This window comes from Etheostoma spectabile, chromosome 7, assembly GCF_008692095.1.
Source record: "Etheostoma spectabile isolate EspeVRDwgs_2016 chromosome 7, UIUC_Espe_1.0, whole genome shotgun sequence".
Classification (NCBI taxonomy): domain Eukaryota; kingdom Metazoa; phylum Chordata; class Actinopteri; order Perciformes; family Percidae; genus Etheostoma; species Etheostoma spectabile.
The window spans coordinates 13,204,651-13,213,157 of NC_045739.1; positions in this window are offsets into that span (position 1 = coordinate 13,204,651).

The window sequence follows — 8,507 nt, forward strand, 5'->3', positions numbered from 1 at the left end:
GTTAAGTGTGGGAAAGGCTAAGAAGATGAGATTGATGGAACAACTTGCTACGTGTTGTGAATTTTCAGACAGAATATCAGGAAGTCTGTCCTGCTCTCTTATTCACGGGTGCTTTATTAGACACATGAAGGAGACCTACACATTTACATCATGCTTTAGACAACTGAATTATTTGTATCCATAGAGACTGAAGAGCCTCAAGTACAGCAAGCTTACACTCACCAGACATCCCAATGTTTAGGATGTGTGTCTGTTCCATTTATTTAAGCAGCTATAAATGTTTTAACTGTTGTGGCGGATGATACTAGAGTACTCTCAGCTGAATAGGCATTGCCTATAAATATTTTAGCTCTCATTTCACCAACTTTCCATTGACTCATCTTGGGTGTGTAAGTGTGTGTGTGTGTGTGTGTGTGTTTGCGTACAAGGGTTCAATTTTGCTGCCCAGCATTAGGTTGTCTGACATCTGCAATCAATAAAGCTATTGAACCAACAAGGTCAGCCTACCTCTCATGAGATTGGCAATTTCTCTCTTATATGAAGCTCCATGAATCTACACAATCACACATGGTCTTTGGTTGACTGCAGGATCACATTTTTTTCTTCTCTTTAATATTTATATAAATAATCAAAATAAATGCAAATCAATGCATTCATATTAACTATTTCAAATAAATGTATATGCATATTATTTGAGGTATATGCCGACATATTTCGAATACATCGCAAAGAGACTTTGCTTTTTTAAATTAAACACAGGGCTCTAGTAACCAAATAAACCCATCTATGAAGGAGCAAATAAAATCTATTATCAGCAGGAAAAAGTGTTTGGAAAATTCTCCAGCTTCACAAATGGCTTAACAAAACAAATGTCGCCTGGCTCTGTAGTATGCCTCTGTACAAGAAATGTTTGCCTCCTTCATGAGAATAGAAGGCAGTTGGGAGTTGTGTTTGATTTCATTTTGAAAGCATTAGAGGCTTATACATAAGTCAACCTTGCAGTAAAATGGAACAAACAATGGGGATGTCACCAAAAATGGGTTCTCCCATGCCTTTCCTCTCCAGAGGGCTCCTGCACATAAACACACATCATGGATGTGCAGCTAGCCTGCAGGCCGGTGCTGCTGGCATTTATTTACACACATTGTTCTCAAATTTCCAATGTTAAGATCTAGCCTAGGTGATTGTGATTTAGATATTCAGAGGTCCAAGGCTCAGACCAATGTATGGATTTTCCTCCTGCAGGATAGTCTCCTCCTAATGAATGTTTTTACTCTCTACTTGTCAGTGACACAACGATCCCCTGCACTTAGCATAAATAACAGCAAAAGCTACAAGCATGTTAGTGTTTTTTTAAAATCCAAACTTATAGTGGCTATTTTTTAAAGATGTGCTTTAGTTGCAATTAGACACCAACACCAAATCACAACATGCAGTACACAAACGGTCACATCAGCGCATTTCAGAAGATGCAAAAACACAATCAACCTCAAACAGCTGGTAACGAGCAACAGCTCTGCACTTCTCAAGTGTTAACTTGCACATTTTTGGTGATAAATGATGCAGAAATGGTTTGAAATGGCAATGTTTTTTTTCATTAAGGCCATTTTGAACAGTGGTGGATTTGCTTGGCTCTCGTTTTCATGGATGACCATTAGCTGGTTAAGGGTGAACACATCTGTCTCCCAAAGCCTTTGCCATGCTTAGCATTAAGGATGTCAAACACATGAATTATTCAAACATTCTAATTAACATAAAGGATTCCTTAATGGTCAACATGCTGACTTACGTGTACATGAAACAGAAAATCTATGTCACAAGTTTATGAAGACAAAACTTTGTTGTTGCACTGTAAGGAAACTGTCATGGTTTTGTCAAGTTTCTGTTTTAGTATGTTTCATGTTTTCTGTTTGTTTATCTACTTCCTGTTTTGTTTTGAAATCCACTGTTTGGTTACATCCTTGGTCACTTGTCTTCCTGGCTTTGTCTGCTTTCCCGCCCATATGATTATCATCTCCTCCCCTAATTAGATTCACCTGTTTGTTTTCAGCTTCCCCTCATCCCAGCACTTACGAACTCACCATTCCCACTTCACCTCTGCCAGATTGTAATTGTCCCTATGTCACTCTTTCCAGCGTTTTCTCTCGAGTTTGCTTCCCTGGTGTTTTTGGACTTTAGCCTGTTTCCCATTTATGATTCTTGCATGCTGCTTTTGTACTTTTGCCTACCTGAGTGTTACTGAACTTCTGTCTGCCTTCTGACGACGATTACTGCCTGCTCCTGCTTTATTGTTGCCTGCATTGTTCTTTGGACAATAAAAGTACTTACCTTTTATCACCTGTCTGAGTCGTGCATTAGGGTCTGCCACTGTACTGTTACAGAAACTGGCTTGTTATTAGAACTGCAATTGATTAATTACAAATATATACTACTATAAGCTAATGAAAGCTAAACTAAAATGAAATTATATGTTTTGCATGGTTCATAGATTCATTATATATATACACATATATACATACCCAATTTTTCCTTCCAATGAGCTTTTAATATTTCCAGTTCTCTACATTAGTATTTCAACTTTTATTTAAAGCTTTTTTTATATGGATAGTAAAAAGGAATTATGTATCTTCACAGCTATTATTTTATAAGGATTTTATCAGTGGGTTAAAGAAAACGACAAATATAATGCACAAGGCCTTGACTTTGCACTAATTGTCAAAGCGTCTATTATTTGGAATAAAGCTCATGCAAACACACATTCTTACCCACGCTTACTCTATCCCTCTGTCTCACACACACACACACACACACACACACACACACACACACACACACACACACACACACACAGGTACAGAAATATCCAAAGCAGAGCCCATCACAATACAAACAAACAAAGCATAACTGCAACCCTTAGTCACATATTCCCAATGTGCATGTGTTTTAAAGTCATTTAACATTTCAATTACTTTTTTCTCTTGGGCACCAATAGCCTAGCGAGCTGCCTGTAATACTTTCACGTGGTGATGATGTAACGTCTCGTATTCCGCTGCAACACTAACATTGCACACATTCTCACACACACTCAAACCCATGGGCCTTGAGTCCATAAATGGAGGCAGCTGGCTTTGATTGCACTTATCAGTCAACATTTATTACTGGTCCGTGTCCATTTAGCACCCATCGCAATGCGGTTATCTTGTTGGGCAGCAAATATCAGATAATGTATTGCCAGTACAACAAAATGGTTTTTTAAAAGGCTTTTGAAGTTCCCAGTGTAGTCTACACAATACGATTACACACAATACGTCATTAAAAATGCATGCCGCGTGATGGTGCAGTGGATATTGACAAGCTTTTGGTGTGAGAGAGCTGAGTTCAATTCCCACTGTGTTATGTCATTGTGCAACCTCTGAAATATATAGCAATTGTAAGTTGCTTTGGATAAAAGCGTCAGCTAAATGACATCTAATGTAAAGTATAAGCAGTCTCATCTGACACAAGAAACTGTTATTTGTTCTGTTAACTGTGCTGTATTCTCTGAAGCATTCTTCTTCAGAGAGAGCATTGCTCCATCATCTCCCTTATTTCCACAGCACTTTTTCCATTCTGGCACTCTTTCATGAATCTGACACTTAGAGGTAAGGTTGGTCAGATCAGATGTTGCAAAGAACATCTGTTTTCTGCAGGGCAGGCAGATGTTGAACATTTTCACTGAAAGGAGTGCAAAGAAAGATTCCTGACATCTTTAGGTCAAGACGCATACATGCTGGTCCTCAACACACAAAGAAACTTAAAATTGGATGATTTCATATAAAGCAGTAGTTCAGCCTTGTACTATGGAAGATTATTGAAGCACTGCTAATATTCACAGTCTGATTAATAGCCTTGCAATAGTAAAAGGGACTATCAATCAAAAGCTAATGGCAGTGCAGAATCCCACTGAAATTTTGGTTGTATGGCTAAGGAAACCTCTAGTTGTGAATCATATGATCTATGATTCAATTCAACATTTTTACCAGTGCATTTAGTTTGCATTTTAGCCAGATATCTGTCGAGAGGAGCACATATCAGTCAAATATTACACTCACTTTTTTAACATTTTTTTTGCACCAATGTCAATACAAATCATTTAATTTTAATCTGCCATTTAAAAATAGGCAACACAATTAATTTATTAGTTAATCCTATTATTTTCAAATTCATACAAAGTCTTCATTGTTGTTTTAAAAAAAAACAACCTTGAATGTTTCCCTAGCCCTTGAAATTGAAAAGAAAAAGGTTTTATGGTCCATGTTCCACTGTCTTATTTTTTGCATTCAGCTTCATTCGCCTTCCTTAAGAACTATCTGAAGGTCACTAAGGATGTCACATGTTTGATGAAGTAGATGGTATGTGTTAAATAAGACAAGGTGATGTATGTGGCTGGGTTGGTCAGTGTGTGGAGCAGGCGCACAAATACTTGGAGGTATGTGCCCCGACACAGGTGTCCAGGGTTCAAGTCTGACCTGTGGTGATTTCCTGCATGTCTTCCATTTCTCTCACCTATCTGTCCTGTCTAATAAAGGTTGGAAAAGCCCCAAAAAATAATATTTAAGAAAAAGACAAGGTGGTGTATGATCGACTACCAGCTTTGCTTGTCAGTTAGTGTAGTCACTGTGGTGCATCGGTAAAAATGTAGTGTGTGGGTCTTCAACCACTAAGCCACCAGGGAGACCCCAGTCCTTTAAAAAAGTTGAAAGAATGAAGCGTTATTTTGGATGAAAACAGTTTTTTCCTTAACTGCATTGGGATTTGTGGATTTGATTTAGTATTTAATTGCATGTCAAAACACTACCTGGATGGCTGAAATAACTTAACAGACAGCAGTATGGAAATCTCATAGAAATCAGATCTCAGAAGCTCCCTCTAGTGTTTAGCTCTAAAAAAATAAAATACTGTATATGCACAACAGATCCAGCACCAACAACAGTAAAATAATATTTCTTGCTTTATCAACTGAAGGAATCCACACATATCTCCACACATATATATATATATATATATATATATATATATATATATATATATATATATACACTGTACATACACACTGTATATGTGCTTTGCCCTTTATTTGAAAGTGACAGTGGATAGACTGGAAAGGTGGGAGAGAGATGGGGTATGACACTTAGCAAAGGGCCGCAGCTCAGACTTGAACACAGGCCGCTGCAAAGGACTCAGCCAGCATTAGGGCGCACGCTTTTACTGAGTGAGCTAGAGTTCAACCCAACACACACACTATCTTTTCCATTCAACCAAGGACAAAACACTGGGAGAAGCAGTTGTGGGGCAGCTGGTAGACATTATGTTTCATGCTCAAATGCACCTTAGAAAAGACAAACACATGAGATTGACACTGTTGACACTGTGAAGTGCATATATCATCTTCTCTAATAGCAAAAGTTGACATAAATATGAATTTTCATTTGGGTTGATCAGTCAGCTTTCGTTTGCTTCTCTAAAATGAGATGACATCAACAATGTCAAAGGGATGTTAAAATGTACCTAACATTTACTACATTAAAACATAAAGCCTGGTGCATTATATTAAACTTCCTGAGCTTGCTGGAGTAAGGCTGAAAAATACTATTCCTGGATTGTGTTGCTGCTTCCCTGCTGTGCAAGGCCATGCGATATGTCACTAGGGGGCATTGTTATACCACAGGTGGAAAGACCTGCCACCAGTAAAATATACGTTGATTACTATGGCAGCTAGATTTTCTACACTCCTTCCGCTGTGAAATATATTTTGCATGTTTTCTCTGCAGTTCAAAAACACAGGGCAGAGGTCAATGAACTGCCATTGGGATTGTATATTTTGATAAAAAAAATAATTGTGATGAGATGTCAGACTCAACACTTGAATCACGATAAGCTTTATTGGCCAAGTAAATTAAAAGTAAAACACAAGGGATTTGTATATGTATATATATATAATACAAGTGTATATACATGTATATAAACAACAATATAATGACATTTGTAGATAGTAAGACAATAGTGCATGGGGTGCTGAAATGGGAATTATTTATATAAGAAGTTGCTCTACATACCTGAGGCAATAAGAGTTTGAATGAGTTTTCAGTTTGGGCAAAACATTGTTTTACTATATACAATAGAATTACTTCTATGTGTACATATATGTAGAAAGGAATCAATAGATCGCACTTATCTGCAGTGAAGTGATTTGAGCCAGAGAGAAACAGAAGTTGAGGTCAAGATTACAGGTCAGCGGAGCACAATGGCATTATAATGGATGAAAACGTGGTGACCCCGAGCTGTGCTTCAGTCTCTCTCGCTCTTTGGAAGGTAATGTCAAGGAATGTATCTTCTTCTCTATTGCCTTACAATCAGGTTTGGACCTTGTGGGAATGTAGCATGGCACGGACAACTTGAGAGTGAAGAGCTATTATCCATGGTCTATAAGTATGGATGTAAGTAAACTTTTTAGTGTTTTAGTACAGAGATCTTCAACAGGAGTGTGTGACCCCCTGGTTTTCTTAATCTGTTAATAAAACTGTTAATTTTTCTGAGAATAAATCAGCATATTTGGCAAATAACACACCACATTGATAATATCCTTACTAAGTAAGGTAAGGTAGCCAATATAGCCAGTTAAACTTACGGATTCAATGTGCCTTCCACTTATGTGTAAATTAAAACATAATGTATAAATGGTATATGAACATTCATCCATCCATCCATTTTTGTCCATCTCAGCCCAGTTTAACATGCTCAATTCTATGCAATATGTGCAAGGGTTCTCTGCTCCATCTCTCTTTCAGCTATAAGGGGTCCTTGACCTGTTGATTAACTAATCAAAGCACCAGTATATTAAAGGGCCTTGCCGGAATAACATTTATGAAGGCCTAAAGCTACCTTTATTGTCAAAGTATGCCTGAAAATTTCCAACTAAAACCGCTTGTCAACAAAAGTCTATTTTTACACAGGAATTTAGAGGAGACAGAGAGCATCCTTCACTGAGTGATTTAGTCATTTGATTACACAGAGAGTATCAACAAAGACTACGAGAATGTTTCACCTTGTTTTGTCATGTTGTCAGTATATTTATGTCAAAACAAGGTGAATTGTGTCTGGTGAAGCTGAATCTGGAAAAAATATCAAGGGCATGTATAATTGTCACAGAATTGGTTAGATTTGAGGTCTTTAATAATGACAATATCACAACCACAGAAATGTTTACTTTTAATGCCACCGTTATACAAAAGAAACCAATATACAGTAGGTATTATTCAACATCTGTAAGGTTTACTTGTGTCAAAAAGATGTATACACAAATACACTTCCTAATCTTTGTCATATGCATTACAGTAAATGCCAGATGCCTGTAATGAAGTAATCTTTTAATTAGGCTTGGTGATTGATCTGAAAATTTACTTCTTTAGTAATCAATGAATCATCTATAAAATATCAACAGTAGTGATTCAAATCTAAGTTTTCTAAAGGTCACGTTAATATATTCAAACTGCTTGTTTTGTCCAACAAACAATCCAAAAGTAAAGCAGTTTACTAGAAGAAAAAGAAATATTCATATTTGAGAAGCTAGAAGTAGTAACGTTTCCTAAAAAAGGACTGAAATGATTAATCGATTATGACAATAATTCACTTATTGTTTCAGGTCTACTCTTACAGTATCTAAAATCCCTTGTAAATCATCTGGGGACTGGTCTTAGCTACTAGCTAAAGCTGCTGATGTGTTTATTCAAATGGTCTTGATCATAAAATGTATTTTTTCTAAAGTTTTACATTTAAAGCATCTGAAGGTATTGTGTGTTGTGTTGCTTGCTTAGTCTGTGTTTATCTCCAAGAATGCCCTCTCTCCACATACCTCCACTTAACATTCATCTGACATGCAAACAAGTACCGCAGGTGACAGAATGTTTCAACTCTGGGACAGAAAAATACACAACAAATTTGTCCTTCCTTCGTGTAAATTGTGTTTGTTCACTGAGAGCTGACTGCTGCCGCCAGAGTGTTAAGTGAACTCAGATGGCTGTGTCATTCTTTATAAACACTGGCATAGTTGTATATGTTCACCTATACTCTTTCTAAGAATGCATGAGAGATATAATTTTGTATAGACCCACTTGTCCACTGAAATTATGTTATTATTCAGCTGTGTCATCTTTACATTACAGGCAAATAAAGCAGAGAAAGGATGAGAGAATTCCACTCAGCAGGCATCCATCGTATTTGGGCTTTACAAATGGCAATTACGTGCATGAATGAGCTGTGATTGACCTTTGAAATCAATAACAAATGTAACTGCCTTTTAATAAGAAAGCTCAACTGCGTTTCTTGCATATCAGAACAGTGCACAGGTACACTGCCCTGTTTTGAATGGGTGGGGGACGCCGCTCTCGCGCCTTCCCCTTGATTGACATTCGACATGCGCGCGCACACGTGCTGTGAAATATTTCCCCATGTTTTGTATACTTACATAT